Source organism: Chinchilla lanigera, unplaced genomic scaffold (genome assembly GCF_000276665.1).
Source record: "Chinchilla lanigera isolate Chin_1 unplaced genomic scaffold, ChiLan1.0 scaffold00033, whole genome shotgun sequence".
NCBI lineage: Eukaryota > Metazoa > Chordata > Mammalia > Rodentia > Chinchillidae > Chinchilla > Chinchilla lanigera.
Window position 1 is genome coordinate 15666320 of NW_004955434.1, and position 16896 is coordinate 15683215.

Genomic DNA, 16896 nt, shown 5'->3' on the forward strand with positions numbered 1-16896 from the left:
GTACCATGTTGTTGGAATCCCCTCTCTTCCAGACATTGCCACTGTCTCAGTCTATGCTCACAAACTCTTCGGTATCACCGGGGTATCATGACTACCTCCTCTTTAGCACATCATGCTGTTTTCAGACAGAGCTTTGTAAAAGAAAAGTCTAGTGATGCAGATTTCACATGTTTTCTTCCAATGGTCCCGTTTACCACAAATATCCATATATATGATGTGTTTCTTAATCAGAACTACCTTGGAAGTTCGATTTCTCACCACCACCTTCCCTGAAAGTTACCAGCAAGCATTATTTCTAGTTCCCCAAATATGCATATTTACTTTTACCTCTAACTTCTTTCTATCTTACTCTTCCTAAACGCTCCTCCATCTACCGTACTGTCAACTTCCTATTTAAAAATCAGATCCTCTGATTGCCCTGTGTCCTAGATAAAATTAAGTAACTCTCTTCTACACTAAAAGTATTCATTATTAACATTGCCAGTATCACTCTACTGTATATTTTAACGTTTTAAATGACTTTCTTGCCAGCATAGATGGCCCAAATCAAATTCAAAATCTTGCAAGTTTTCCTAAATTTAACATATGCGCAAATTAACATTGAATGACATTAATTTAGCTAACCAGAATTTTAATATTTGCCTGCTGTGAAATAAGAACTTACTTTATGGATATATTATATATGGCAAATCGTGATATATTATTATTGTCACACAGTGTGGTTTAGAAATTCACTTTTCATATATTCTATGAATAGAAATGATGGCACCTAAGTTGTGGAAAGCAATGGATTTCTCCTCCCTATTGGAAAAATCCAGAATCCCAAGAACTGTTCCTCTCCAAAAAATGTTCTTTATACTATAGAAATTCACTAGTGGAGAATTCTAAACTGTGTGTCATTTTTATCCTTTACCTCTGAAGACACTTTCCTGACCTTATCCATTGCTAAAAACCCCTTTGTCAACATTTCTTTCCAATTTCCTAATATAATATTGAACCTGCTTTTATTCCTAGTGTCTCCACTATGAGTGAAAATCAATAATGTTACATGAGAACTTTATCAAGTAGATAATTATTAAATTATTTTATCAACTTATTAAATTAGATGGATAATGTTAAATGTTGGTAGCTACTAAAGTATAGTTCTGGCCTTGGGAACTTTACTAATGCTTATGTGTAACTCAAAAATTAATAACCTCTAAACTTTTATTGCATCAATGAAATAATATCATTTTGAGTTCCAAACAAGTAACTTGTGCACAGATTTATTATTCAAAAGAATATGTATTAAATTACAATTGACACTGAGTTTTGATAAAATTAATGGAAGTAGAAATATATTCATAAATCTCAAGAAGCTGAAAGCTTTATAGACTCATATTTTTTACTTATTAATACATAAGTAAAAGTAGGAAACAAGTAGAAAATACTGGCCCCAAGTCACAAATACAGTTAGCAAAATGTCTAGAGAGAAATCCTTCCTCTCACAGACCCCCAAGGTAAGGTTTTATTTAGCATCATACAGGTTTTCTGATTTAATAAAACTAGCTATTTGCCAACCTATCTAAGAATTTTATCTACTCTACAGTTTACAGAGTCTTGTGATTAACATATGCAATGACATGTTTTTTCACCTGAAATTTGGGGAAAAAATTCTGTTGCCTGTATATCATACATCTTGAGAACACCTTGTAGTTATTAGGCTTGCTTCTGATTGTTTTAAGAAAACAAGTGTCTATTCTTATCTCCTTATGTATAGACATTATATATCGAATAAATTGCATATAGCCCCTTTGAAAATAAGAATGGCCTGATCAAGTAACCAATGCTATTGATGTACTTTTATGCAAACTTGTTTCACGTGAACTTTGCAATTGCTCTTAGCAACTATCTGTAACTGAAATTGTATGCTCTGTTAAATATCCAGTCATCAAGACAGCTACTACTACCCTGCTATCAGAAAACTATATTTTCCTCTCCTTATATTTAATGTATACCTTGAAGCTCACATTTATTCAAGCTGGCTCAAGCCCAGTTTTATATTTTTCCTTAGTACTCTACTGATTACTCACCCATGTAACTACACTGAGAATTAGTATTGAAACGGAGATATGAGGATCAACCATAATAAAGGTGTTATGAATACTCAAATCTTCAGATATGAAACTTTATACTTTAAGAGTCTAGCACATAAATGTCAGAGAAAAGCACTAACCTTTGGATTTATGAAGAGAACTCTAATGCCATCCAGTGGGAAGTTAAGGAAAATTATGTCTTTCTTTTACTAGGACAACTATATTTAATGGCATGCAGGCCATAAAAAGACAGGCATATAAAAATTTCATGAATACATCTTCTCAATACAAATGTGTAGTTTAAACAATAGATACTTCGTATATATACATATATACATATTCTTATGTGTGTATGCTAATATATACTTATGAGAAGAGAATAAATAATTAAAAATATGCCAAAATTGTATTAGTGGTGGAGGTGCCTTTAAAAGATGAATATTGTTTACCTTTTCATAATTGAGTGAAAGTATTTCAAGTTTGCATGAATAGCTAGACATAAGGCAATTTAGTCACGACAAAATTTCATTTCCATACTTTTAAAATAGTTAGATAAAATTGATACATGAAACTTATGCACTTTTCTAGTAAAATTAGACAATCCAGAAATAAAGGAGATTACCCACTAAGCATAAACATAAGAAGCTGGAGAGATGCTATCTTAGTTTCTTTTCTTGTTGCTGAAACAAAATATCCAACAGCAAAAGTTAAAGGATGAAAGGTTTATTTTGTCTCAGACTTTGTAGAGCTTTCAGTTCTTAGTTGGCTGGCTCCAAGGCAAGGTGCCACAGCAGAGAGAAATAGTTTATGGCAGGCAGAAGGCAGCAAAGTCACAAATAGCAAAGTAGCAAAAGAGTATGTCACCACTGCAACCCTATTTCTGTCCCTTATATTCTATCCTGGCTACATATCCTTACTGCAGGTAGCACTCATAACCGGGTGGGATTTCCCACTATCCACAACTAGAACTATACCAAACCAAGCAGTGGACTAATTTAGTAATCTCACTCCCTTGATCCCAGCATCACATACTTAATACCAGTATCACACACTCTAGAGTCAGCCACCTCTGGAAAGCCCCACCTATGGCTACTTGAGGCTTTGGGGAACATTTGGACACAAGACTTAACAGATGCTGATATGCTATAAATTCTCAAAATACTAATTGCCATATTATTTACCTTATCTCGCAAGCACTATTGCAAGTCAACAGTGCAGTAGATACTGGAAACTCAGAGGTGAAATATATAGTCTGTTTTCAACATTTTCACCATTTATGAATAGGTATAGCACTAAGGGGGAAAAAGGACCAGGATGGAGATCTACCATGGGTACGCAGACAGTACAGGCAGAGCTAAGAGTACACACTGCCCTTGTATCCTATAACCCAGAACCCAACATGCAGTGTAGCTGCCAGCCACAACTACTATTCCCAAGTTGCAGTACTAGCAGGTTGCATCTATCATGATGAAGTTATTGACTGGGAACAGAAAAACGCCACCAAAACAAGAGAGAGAATAGCTCCAATTTTACACTATTTTCCAAGCTGCATTCCATCTAACTTTACTGTTCTGATTGCTTTTAAATTGTACATCTGGAAATTTTATTTACTTATTTATATGTTAATATGTTACTGTACATTTGACTAATTTTGTTTTGGAAGCTACCTTTTGCATTTTTACACTTCTATTATGGAGACTCTTAATATGTCAAGGGACAATCATTTTCTGCAGAACATAATCTACCACCTGTATTTAGATGCATATCATCCTAATGCAGCTTCTAGTCCTTCTCTCAGGTCTAAGTTGTCTGGGATATGACAGAGATGAGACGCTATAGTGCAGGAGAGATATTGTTATAACAGTGGAAACATAGGAATCCTAAGGCAAGGAGAATGAAAAGGTTAATTATGGGTTACTCTCGCTCAATGATGAGATTTCCTAATCAGAAAATAACATTTTAATTATGTGGAAATGGGAGTTTTAATGTGAATAATTGGGAACATTTTAAAGAACACTAGAGTGACCGAAAATAGCACAGCAGTCTGGATGGCCTATGACTATAGATAACACAGCACAGAAGGAAAATAGAAAGACGTGAACAGCCTAACCTGTTTCTTCTTTTGAATTTGTTTAGCAGTATTACTGGTAGTGACAAACTCAAGCTTATCCTTGGAGAAAAATGATCCGTTTCCTTTGATAAACTTCCTCTGACTGCCAATGAGTAACTCTTCTAAAGCAGGAGTTACGCTTTAGAAAGGTATATGAAGGCATAGTTCATTCTTTACAAACCTTTTACAAGCATCGATGAGTACAAAGCAGGTACAGTTAAAGCTCTAAATCCCACAAATCAGGATCATCTTCACTGGATACCAACTAAATTTTAGCTTCACTAACATCAGAATTGCCTCTCTCTCCTTTTCCAACATGGTTGATGCATACTTGTTTGACCTAGGTAATGGGTGAAGGAGCACTGTCCGTGGAATATCACTGCTGTGATTCTTCATGTTGGCATATTTATTCCCAGGTCCCAGGGTCCAAAATGTGAGTACACCCTGCCTATATCCTCCAAATAGCAGTAACCACTGTCTTAACACCGTACCGTTTGCTTTCTTTTGTCATTTTAGCAACGAGGACTGTATTCTTCAATATTACATTTATTTCTTTATTTTAAATTAATAAAAATTGATTTAAGCTCTTGGTATTATAATTTAAATCTAGGTTCTTTTCCATATTATGTGTCTGTAACTCAGTCCTGTACTTATATAGAGAGTAGGAAGACTAATTAATTAATACATGTTATTACTTCAGAGGGTAGCTTTGTAAATAGAAACTCAGTATTGAAAACAAGACTGCAGTTACCACTGGCAACTACATAGAAAGATACTGGTCTTCTTTCCTTCCACATTAATCTTCCAAATCAGAGTTTAGTCTACTACCTAGTAGCTGGCTTACACAGTCCAAATGTCCTTTTTCCTTTTTTGTTATCCTTTGAGGATGAAGGCTATATATTCCAGAACTTGTACTGCCAGCTGGCTTTCAGTTCAGCTCACTGGCAATAATGAACACCATAGAACATAAGCCTAGAAACAAACTTTGAAGTAGGTCATATTGCTCTGGAGGGCAAATATCAAAGCTGACTACATTGGCAACCCAAAGATATAAAATTTCACAAAGATCCCCACAGAAGGGTGATTCTCTTCTATTTGATATCCATTACCTACTCATTTGGTCTAAAAAGAAAAAGGTCAACAGTAAATATCACCACATAAATGTATCTTAATATTTCTAAAAGGATGAGGTTAAAATGCAGATATTTAATATGTTCTCTTTCTTAAATCCCCAGGTATATGTAGCTTTGATGTGATATGCAAATGACTTATGAATTTAAGCCAAGTAAAAGATTTACTCTCATGAGAAAACTGATTCTGCTAATAGTGCTGGATCCATATTGCAGACATAAGACATACTATAATAGAGTCACTCTCTTTTCTTTTGCTGATGAGCATGTGCATTAGGCATGTGTACCTGAATTGGGAATTGTAATTGGAAAAGGGGACAGATTCTAAGTTTGCCCCAAGTGATTTGTTTTCTGATTTTGATTCAGATCTTTTTATACTCCATTTCAGAAGAATCACTCCATTAAATTAACTTTTGACTTTGCGAGTATGATCTTTTGTTCTTAGCTGAGATTGTCATGATTGAGTAAAAGAGGAAAAACAATAGCACCTACCAAGAAATGAGGCAAAAACATGGAGACAGTTAAAATAACGCCACTGAGTAATATTCACTTTGAAATGTATTGTCCTACAGCAAAGTACTGTTCAGCTTGAGATCACAATATGTTTGTAAATAGTGAAATGCATCTGCCTACAGTTAAGCTAGGTTTTGGCACATTTTTTAATAAGATTTCTTAAAGGCATTAGCTCTTTTATAAAATTTTCCCCTGCCCCTATGTAGTGTATAAATACAGTGGGCCCTTTACTTATGAACTCTGTTCATTCATGAGGGCTGGTTATAACTCAGGTTGATTGTAAGACAAGACTATTTTCCTGTAAGAAATACTGGAAATACTCAGAATGCATCCCGAACCTCCCAAAGCACCACTTAACAAAGGTTTTTGAAATAAAAAGACTGCATAATGTGTGTAATTTACCAACAACTATAATTATACACTGTATTCACCATTCAAGTTGACATCTTTGGTTTGCAGAGAGAATAGAATGAAAGGTGGTTTTGCTTTGGAAGAAGAGGCCCCTTCCATAAGAATGTCAGGACTCTGGTTCTCTGGGGTCCTTTCTGTCCTTGGGAGAGTCTGTAGCAGACTAGGACCTGCTTCTGGCTCTCTAGGTCTCAACCTTTTTAGAACTAAAACCTGGCCCAAGGTTGTGTACTTCTGTCTTTCCTGCAACACTGTCCTGTAGTATGACACGACACCATCATTAAGCAAGTGAATACAACAACTCACTTTTTCTGTCTGGTTGTCCGGGTGGGTGTTATGGTTGATACATTGCGTCAACTTGGGGAGTCTAGAGGTTTGGCTAAGTGACTCAGCAGGAAGCCAGGGTGCTTACTTTGTATACAACCTGAGCCTATGGAAGAGGAGGGCATGGAGATTATGTGAGAGCTACATGCCCCTTAGGTGAGGGTAGCCTGTTTACAAAGTAAGGGAGGGAAAGAAGCTGCTTGCCACCATTCCTCCCTTTTGCTCTTGTTTTTGCTGTCTTCCACCGCCATGAACATTGGCCCTCTGCCATGGGCCACCCTGCCTCGGAACCAACCAAGTATGGACTGCAACCTCCACAAACTGAGCTAAACCTTTCCTTCCTTAATTTTGGGAATTGGGTATTTTGTCTCAGCAAAGAGAGAAAAGTAACTAAGACAGTGAGTCTTCTCTACAAATGTTTGCAGCTTTGTCCATTTTCTTAGGATTTCTTTTATTTCAGAAGAATTTTGCTTCACTGATTGCTGATACTCCTCCTCCTCTTGAAAAAGCTCCTCAGTTGCTGTTCTCTATTACTCAGCCAGAAGTTGCTGAAGTTCCTCTGTAGGCAACTCCTCTGAGTGCTCCTCCACCATTTCCTCAACGTCATCATCTGCAAGCCTATGGACTCTGCTATGGTGACAATGCCATCACCACAAGCTCAGTTAAAGGCTCAAGCTCTTCTACACAGCCTTCCAAGTATCTCTCCTGCATAATTTTAGGCCTCACTTCTAGGTAGCTCTCAGTGTCCTTAGAGAGATGTTGGCCCAGGAGTCCTCAGTTAACCCCACACAGAAAAGGATGTTGTCATGATCCTTTCAGAACACTTAAATGTGTTAAATCTGTATCTGAGACCACCTGAAAGCACTTCAGGATTATTCCATTAGTGTGTAGCTTCTTAAAGTTAGCTGTGACCTGCTGGTCCTTAGGCTGCAGTAGAGGAGTTCTATTAGGTGGGAAGAACTCGACTGAGAACCATGGGAATTCTTCAGCCAGTTCTTCCTCCAAATCTCATGGGTGAGCAAGAATACTGTCCATGATGAGGAGAGCCTTGAGTCATAGACCTCTGTCTTCTAGATATTTCTTCACAGTAGGACAGAAAAGTTCCTGATCTATTCAAGACAAAGTACTCTTGTTAGTCAGGTTTTTGCATTAGATCTGCACATGACCCCTAGCCTCTTCTTCATGACTTTATGTTTGCTGAACACTCCAGGGGTCTCAGAGTGATAAACTAAGAGAACTTTATTTTGAGGTCACCACTCACATTGGCACATGGCAATAAGGTTAGCCTATCCTTCGTTGTTTGTGGCCTGACATTTTCTTCTCCTCTTGGGTAATGTATGTTTTCCTGGGCATCTTCTTCCAGAAAAGGGCAATTTCATCACAGGTGAAAACTTGATTAAAGCAAAATCCCTTTCTCTGTGCCATCATTTTGAAGTGGTGTATGTAATTTTTAGCAGCCCTTTGATCAGCCCTGGATGCTTCACCATGCCTAGTTATGCTGTGAACCCCAGTTTTCTCAGTTTGAAATTGTGAAACCACCCCTTATTGGCACGAAATAGCTCACTATTATCACTTACATACAGATTATCTGTTGTGAAATCATATTTATCGATCTAGATTTTTCACAAGTTATAGACTTGGGTATGCTATAACTTGCCATCTGCCTTTCATTTATCCTCACTAATAGCAGCCTTTAAACCTCACCTAACACTATTGATCATGACTTATTAATTTGAGTAAGACATTTAGCAACACTAGCTTCCTTACACAAATCTTTTCTCTGTAACACTGTTGAAAAGGCAGATTTTGACATGTTGTACATATCACATAAATGCCACTCTCAAATTTCTCAACCATTTCCTTCTCCTTTTCTATTGTCATTGCTTTCTTTACCTTCCCTTCCTTCCTTAGCTTCTTCTCTAGCTTTTTCAGAACCATTTTGATTGCAGTAGCTGCAAACACATACACTTACATAGCCTCTTCTGGAACCACAAGTCTTTGTTTACAACCACAAAAGTAGGCAGTATTTGGATTGCAACTCAAATCTTTGGTCATAAGTTAAACCTAAAATTCCAGTTGTTACCCAAGTTGTTCCTATACGAGGCCAGTTGTAACTCAAAGGTCCACTGTAAATTATTAAACTATTTTTAGTTTGCTATTTCTTATAAATGTCTTTCTCTTTTTATATCTCAGACAACACAGATATAGAAATTTCAACAAATATTTACTGGATATACCCTGACTGTATATATTACACTGTCACAAAAAGATGATGCAGTGTATAAGCAAACATGATCCATACTCCTGAAGTTTGCACTTTAATAGGTAAGCCAAAGGATCTATATTAATTATAAATGACTGGAAAATTGTCTATGATAAAAATTATGTGAAGCAAAATTAAAGTTTGTTATCTTATAGTGAAGCAAAGGAAGAGAACTTGGACCCAATTTGAAGGTAATATGTCTGTTTCTGTTTTTTTTTTTTTCTTCTCCCCTCTTTCTTTTGCTATTGTCAGTTTCATGTTATGCATTATTTTCCAGTTAAACAAACTTAGTTTTCTTTTTTCTTTTAGACAACTTTACAGGTTGTCTAAAAGGGAGATTTTTTTCACCTAATCTTCAGGGTTTATAAGTGCTAAGAATTGCAAAAAAAAAAAAAATGCTTTAGAGTTTCCTCAAACATGTCTGCAATGATGATGTAACATTAGGATTTTACTCTCATCGCTGCCGACTTTCTTGATAATCTAGCACCTTCCTCTGCTGATCAGGAAAGAAAACTTGGATTCCTAAGGATTTCAACCCTCTGAGCCTTCAGGGGATTCTTTTATTCTTTATTTATTCTCTTGTCACCCAGTGTGACCTTTTCCCCCAATGCAATAAGGATGTACTCGAGGCTTTTTGAACATTTTATTTGTGGAAGAAATAGAGGTACAAACTCTAGCATTTTAGCAATTGCTACCCAATTACTAATGGCCTGGTTGAACCAAATCTAGAAAGACTAAACTTACTAGAGAAAATGAAAAGTTTGAACATATTCTTACAGGGTTGATAAGCAGTTAAGTGTGGGCTGAGGATATAGAACAGTGGTACAGCATCTACCCAGCAAGTACAAGGTCTCGAGTTCAATTCCCAGTACTAAAAGAAAAAGTAAGTAGTTAAGTGTTACATCTACTTATAATTTTCACATCAGGTACTATTGTATGGCATCACACTGATTTCATATGAAACAAATGTATTATCCCAGTAAAGCAGATATACAATGAAGAGCATACTTAAGGGGACTATTTTAGACTCTAAGAATATCTTCCTCCTAACTGAAGAGCCACATATAATGAAAATAAGGTAATTTTTATTGAAACACAGGCTGTTTAGATCTTCTAATTCAATAAACAAAACTATGTATGTTGCCATCAAATATAAAAAATTCACCTTTGTATTAGTATCTTGAGAAGACAAAGATTGTTGGTTACCTCAGGTGATCCAAAACCTCCCAGAATCCTCAGGAATTGCCAGAGCTGACCTACTTCTTAGCAGGAAAATGTACAAGGGTATAGAGGACAGAGGGCCTGTTGAAAAACAAAAAAGAAACAACATATTACCATCAATCTCATAGTAATGCTGAGAATAGGTCTTCTTAGAGAAAAAGCTATGGCTATGATTTGATACAATAAAGGAAATGATCTAAGAGGTCAGAGCCACAGGAGGAAATATCTCTATAATACAGAAGTGAGGGACTCCATTTTTGTCTACAGCAGCTAATGATGTCTGGAAAATGCTCACGTAAGCAAAAGAAGATGGAAATGATGAAGCTGGCCACAGATGTCCAGAATATGAACCTTCGTGTCTGTGCAGTCACGAAAGAAAGATGGTCTCTCCAGCAGGCACAGTATGGATGATTAGAACACTCCTCGATGCTCCAAATGACTTCCAAAGCTCAGTAGAAATTCTATGCTGTATCTCTGGGAAGAAAAATTGAGTAAAAAACAAACACAGAGTTTTACAATTTCCTATATTATTCTGGGATATAGGAATCACAATTTTCTTTCTTCTTCCAAATATTATAGGCACCAAAGACACATCACTTAAAACAAGAAAGTGCTCCATTTTTGCAATTACAGAAGATTTTGAAATCTGCTGAACATATAGCAGGTATCTGGTTTCTTTAATGAAAGGTTAAACAGTTTTGTATTGAATTAAATATTACTCTAGTTCAACACATTCAATTGTCTTTTTCTGAATTTGCATCAACAATAGGTATAGGAATTACCTGAGGAGAACTGTGAAGAGCATCTTTGTAATGTTTCTTTAAATTTTATTAGTACATGTTTGCAGTACATAATGCTTACATTCACTTATGATGGTCCACATACATAGCACAGTTCCCTTTCCTTCTGCTCCTGCCTGCTCCACTCCCTTTTATTTTCACAGCATTAGATTGAGTTATTAAATTCATTATCATATACACAGATTGAAAACCAGACTAATAGGACAAAGAACATATAACACATGAATATATATATGAAATATATATGCATATATAAATTCCCTTTCTCATATAAGAGAAACCATGTAATATTTAAGCTATGAGTCAGAGTTATTTCACTTAAAATTATGACATCAAGGTTCATCTATTTGCCTACAAATGACTCAGGTTTCTCCTTTACATGGCAGAAGAGTACTCCTTTGTGCATAAACACCACATATTTTACCCGTTCATCTGTTCATGGACATACAGGCTGTTTCCTTTCAGCTATTATGAATTGGGCTACTATAACTATGGGCATGCATACATCAGTGGAAAATGTCTTTAACCATTTGGGAAGATACCTAGAAGAGGAATGGCTGTGTCAAATGGAATTTCTACCTCTGGTTTTTTGAGGAATCTCCATATTGAGTTACATATCAGTTTATAGTTCCACCCACAATGGAGAAGGGTTCCTTTCTCCCCACAGCCTCACCAGCATTTGTTGTGGTTGATTTCTTGAAGGCAGCCATTCTTTCTAGATTATGGAATTTCAGTGTTATTTAAATTTGCATTTCTTGAAAGGCCAGTGATGAGCTATTTCTCATGTATTTATTGACCATTTGTATTAATTCATCTGAGGAATGCTATTCATTTGAAATGTCAATTTTTAATTCAAGTCTTTAAATTTGGGTTTTAAATGTTTAGGGTTCTTTATATATTTTAGATATTTGTCCTTTGTCTGAGCAGTAGCTAGAGAAAAATTTTCCCATCCTATTAGGTTATCTATTCACTCTATTAGTGGTTTCCTTTGCTGTGAAGAAGCTTTTCAATTTGATGTGATCCCATTTGTTGATCCTAGGTATTATTTTTTGTGCAACCAAGGTTTTGTTCAGAAAGTCTTTGCCTACATCCATGTCTTCAAGAGTTTTACCTATTTTGTCTTCCAGCAGGTTAAGTGTTTCTGTGCTATTGTTCACATCTTTGATCCATTTTTATTTTAGTTTAGTGCATGGTGAAAGATACTAACCTTTGGAGTGTGGTTAGGTAATTTTCGCAGCATCATTTGTTAAAGAAGCTATCTTTCCTCCAGTGAAGGCATTTGACCCCTTCATCAAAGAAAACATGGCTGAGTGTGCCTGGAGTTGTTTCCATATCTTCAAGTCTGATCCATGAGTCTTGTTGTTTATCGGGTTGATTGATTGGTTGGTTTGTTGGTTGTTCAATTGGTTGTGGTTTGGCATGGTATGGAAGTGTATCTTTGAGATTAAAAGACTTAGTCTGTCTTCCAGAAGACGGGTTACAGAAAAAAATCAATTCAGTGATCTGAAAGTAATCTGGAAGCTGACTATGAAGTGTTTCAGAAGATAGATAAAGCCAGTAAACACTTGGGGTTGTGAATTTATCATGGAATAAAGTATATATCTATGGGTTAAAAATGCAAAACAATTTGAGCATTTATGAATACAAAAGTATACTACTCTAAGCATAAATTGTTTCCTCAAATCATGTCTTTTAAGCATATTATTTGCATGGTTAATCCATAACTCAGAGTAAATATTTAATAAATAACTTTGGGTAGGAAAAGGAGGCTATGGAAGGAGAGAGAGAGAGAGAGAGAGAGAGAGAGAGAGAGAGAGAGAGAGAGAGAGAATTAAGGAAGAAGCTACTGTTGATCATCATGCCAGAAACTTCTTTGTGACCTCTTGACCCAAAATCATCCCTGATACTTTTCTGCAACTTCTCCTGTCTTTACACCTACATGAGTAATATAGAATTAATTTTGTGGGGACTGGGGATATAGCTCAGCAGCGCAGTACCTGCCTGGCAAGTGCAAAGTCCTGAGTTCAATTCCCAGTACCAAATATAATTAATTTTGCCTCTTCCTCTACTTCTATCTCTTTTTCTTTGTATGAAGCACTCCAGGATGGAAAATTTAGTAAAGAATAAACTCTTAAGTATTTGTGCAAGGTCTAAACTAGCATCCATTTATAGGTTTACAAGAGTCTACATAGGGGTAAAACTGAATTACAAAATCATTTAAACTGAGCATACAACGAATGGAGGCAGAGTTCTTTTTGAATGGAAGCACAACTAAAACCAATCACATGAACTTATTCTTACAGAGACTTTTCTTGGTATCTTCAAGACCTAACTCCTAATCAAAAGAGGTTAAAATTCTTTTATGAGTACAATTCCAGAACAAAAGCCAACTGCATGATACGTGCCAGTCAGTGAATCTATTGACATGCTGGTTTCCTTTCTATAAAGTAGAACTCTTTTCCAGCAAAACAAGGATTCAAAGCTAAAGGTTCCATTCTGGTTAGCAAAGAAAAACTGACTTTCATGGTCTAGACATGGTCTAGACGAACTGCTCAAGAGAACCTGAGTGCTCATAAGAATCACATGCACACTTGGGTGTGCAAATCTTTGAATCCTGTGCTCCTGCATATAGTTTATACATGATATAGGCCCTACATGTGGCTGTTACCTACACAGCAGCTGAATGTCTCATCGCTACATTTTCACGTCCCTATTTAGCAACGTTGTATACGGTACCCAGCACTATCTAGGATAGGAACCACTAGGATTTGTAAAGGTGACCTGAGTGCCTTAGCTTGCCACTACTTTGCTTGAATTAAGTCTTTTTCTGAAGAAAATAAGAGAGCTTAGTATTCTTTTCCTTTCTTAAATGTCTTATTATGGCTACAGGGTTAATGCTCTAGTGGCCCACAATAAGCTCTTCTCAAAACAGGTGGCATGAACACATTAATATTATTGTGTGTCAGATTCACCTTAACACTATAGCCATACATTTTATATATCTACATAATTATCATTCCTTCATATATGTACCTGACAATCTGATTCTAATGTAACTATGAAAATAATATTTTTCTTTTTTTCCAAAAGTACAAATAGAAGCGCTACACAAAGCAAATGTTTCACCTTGAATCACAAAACTAGAAAATTCTCATTCCAGATTTGAATACTGCACTATTTGACTAATGAATCCCTTGTCCTTTTCTGCTCCATCATACTATGTTTGACATGCAAAGACGTATATCTTGGTGAACTCTGCAGACTATTTCAGTTTTGTATCAGTTCAGCACAACATAAAAGTCCTTCATCAAATGTTATGAAGAGGGATCTATTAAATTTTCCTGCTATTGGAGACAGTGCATTAAGTGAAATTTTCAAGATGAGTTGCTGTCACTCTTTGCAGCAACTTTGAATTCATTCATTCATCGTTCATTCATTCAGTATACATTCAGTGCTACTAAATGCCAGGCACAATTCTGGACATCAGTAATGGAACTGCCACAAATCAGACTTTGTCCTTCTACGTGGAGCTTGCCTTTTGTGGGAGGTAGATGTGAGCATGTTTGGGTGTTGCCCATACATGGGAAATAAGTGTCTTGGGAAAGTGTAATGGTCAGGAGGTAGTGGAAGGGAAGTTGCATAAAATGTTACAGTGAAGTGAGACAAATCCAGAATTCATTAATGCGTACACTTCTATGTTAGTTATTAAACACAGATTTGAAACTAAAAAGAAAGAAGAGTGAAAGACAAACACATTATTTATTGCCAGTCATGGTTTTCCTTTATTTTAGAAATTTTAAGACTCACATATGCTTTGTATAAAAATATGAATCCCTTAGCTTCACTAACTTGGGTGCAAATGGCCTCGTTATTTGAGTCTCACCAGTTTGGTACGCCCAACCTGCATAAAGCCCAAGTTCAACCTTTATACCCCATGTAACCCCAGTCATTTGTGGGATTTCAGAAAGGTTTCCCCACAAGCATACAAGTATTATTTTATTATTTTTATTTAAAATGACACTCTTTGATTGGTGTGCCACCTTCCTGAGTGTGGAGCTGTCTTTGAAAAGTTAACGTTTTTATCAGTGGGAGCTCGATACCAACCTACTGTGACAGGTGGGGACAAAGTCTCATCAGTCCTGTTATTTCGTTTCTCTTTCCCTTTTTCGAAGCAACTATGCACATATCTCCTTCTTCTAAAATCAGTCCCCTAACAACTTTCCCACCATATTCCCCTTATTAAAAAAATCTAAACCCTTATGCATACCAAATCATGAAAACAGATGTATGAGACCCATCTTACACACTTGCTGTCCTAAATTAACTCTAATTTTCCACAATACTAGGAATGCTACTGAATTTTTCTAGGCCTCAAGTTTTTCATCTTTAAAATATTAGGTTTTACATTTTTAGGACTTTTCCCCTACTTTTAACATAGTCCTAATGACTAAGAATTTCTGAATTTTTAGGATACAAAATAATTTTTTCATAGAATCTATTTTTATTTTAAAAACTTTCCAAAATGATAAAATATAATCCATCCTACACATCTGCTCATGATTTTACCTGGAGTGTTTATGCTACACTGACATTTATTCTTTAGTTGGAGAATTGGGATGGGGGAAAGACAGCTTTATTATGAAATATCCCTGTAAAATAATCTAGATATCAAAATTATGATGGAAAATTAAGATACGTATGTCAGTGCTGCAGATTGAGAGAAATCACATTCCTCTTTACACAGGTAAGACTTTTAAATAATCCTGCTAGTTCTTTTCAATACTAAAATAACAACTGTTATATGTACTTAAAAAAATTAGTTTGTCATTGCGATTGATGGATCTTTTGAATTCTAGGAATAAAGGAATATCATGTAAATGAAACATGAAGTACACAACTAAGAAAAACATCAAAGAACTACTAATCAGCATGAAACTTAGATTATACATAAGATGCAGATATAAATATCCATCTATAGAAGATAAGTATAAAAGCTTCAAATGGTTTTTCCCATTGATCTTTTTTCTTTTTGATTTCACTTACACACAACTTCTCTAACGCGATGGAAAGGTTTGCTGCTGGCCTATGCCTCTGGATATGACCTTCCACCCTAGACCACAGTCCATGTGCAGACGGTAATCCAAATTACAGGAAAACATCCTTTGATGTAAGCAAAGCTTTACAAGCAAAACAGTTTGTCCTTAGCTGTTTATGTCTAACAAGCTAGGAAGATTTCTGTTTCTATATGTGCCACTCACTTCTGTATAGGGATACAACACAGAGGTCTAGTATTTTGCTGTACTTTGGAAACCAAGTGTCCCATGTACAAAAGGCTTGGCCTCCGGGTTGCTGGTTTTGGGAGATGCTGTGGACCTTTCGGAGAGGTGCCTAGTGTGAGTTTGTGAGGTCATTGAAAGTGTGCTCTTTCTAGACTGCAGGGTCCTGGCCCCTTCCTGTCTCCTACACCTCCTGAGTTATGCTTTCATCAGTTTGCTTTGTCTGCTATGTGCTCCTGTCGTGATAGAACATCACCTTTGCAAGAGCCCTAAAGCAGAAGAGGCCTTGGACAAGCCTCCAGACTCTCAAGCCAACGTAAACTCTTGTTTTTGAAAGCTGATTACCTCAAAGCATTCATTATACTAATGGAGAGCTAAAACATATTCTTTCTTGTGAAATAAGCTTTAAATATATTAACAGGTAAAATGTTACAGCAAATCTCTAATTCCCTGAAAAGCTAAAGCAATAAAAAAAAACCAAAAAAGTACACAAATTGGAAAAAGTGCATTATTTTTACCTGAACCTTCACCATAATGTATGACTTCCTTGCTATTGTTCTGTTTTTTCTTGGAAGTAAAAAAAAAAAAATTAAATTTCTGATGTAACTATTTAATTTTCTTACAAAAACTCAAATGAGTTTAAAATCTATAAACAACCAAGTTTTTAGATTTTTTTCCCTAAAACACTGTATTTTTTTCAATAAAGAAGACGAAATGTTTTAATATTTTACTATAAGTTTTAAATATTGCTTTTTAAACTAAATTTCCCTGAATTC

At 35.9% G+C, this 16896-nt stretch overlaps 1 long non-coding RNA gene across 1 annotated transcript in view; it reads right to left on the minus strand.

Moving 5' to 3' along the window:
- The window catches only part of LOC106148967, a 14078-nt gene extending 3647 nt beyond the window's left edge, over window positions 1–10431 (minus strand). The window contains exons 1-2 of the long non-coding RNA XR_001234781.1: window positions 10340–10431; window positions 10030–10125 (exon numbers count right to left, since the gene is read on the minus strand). This is a non-coding gene — a long non-coding RNA (uncharacterized LOC106148967). The remainder of the gene's footprint in view (window positions 1–10029; window positions 10126–10339) is intronic.
- Window positions 10432–16896: the final 6465 nt, after the last annotated feature.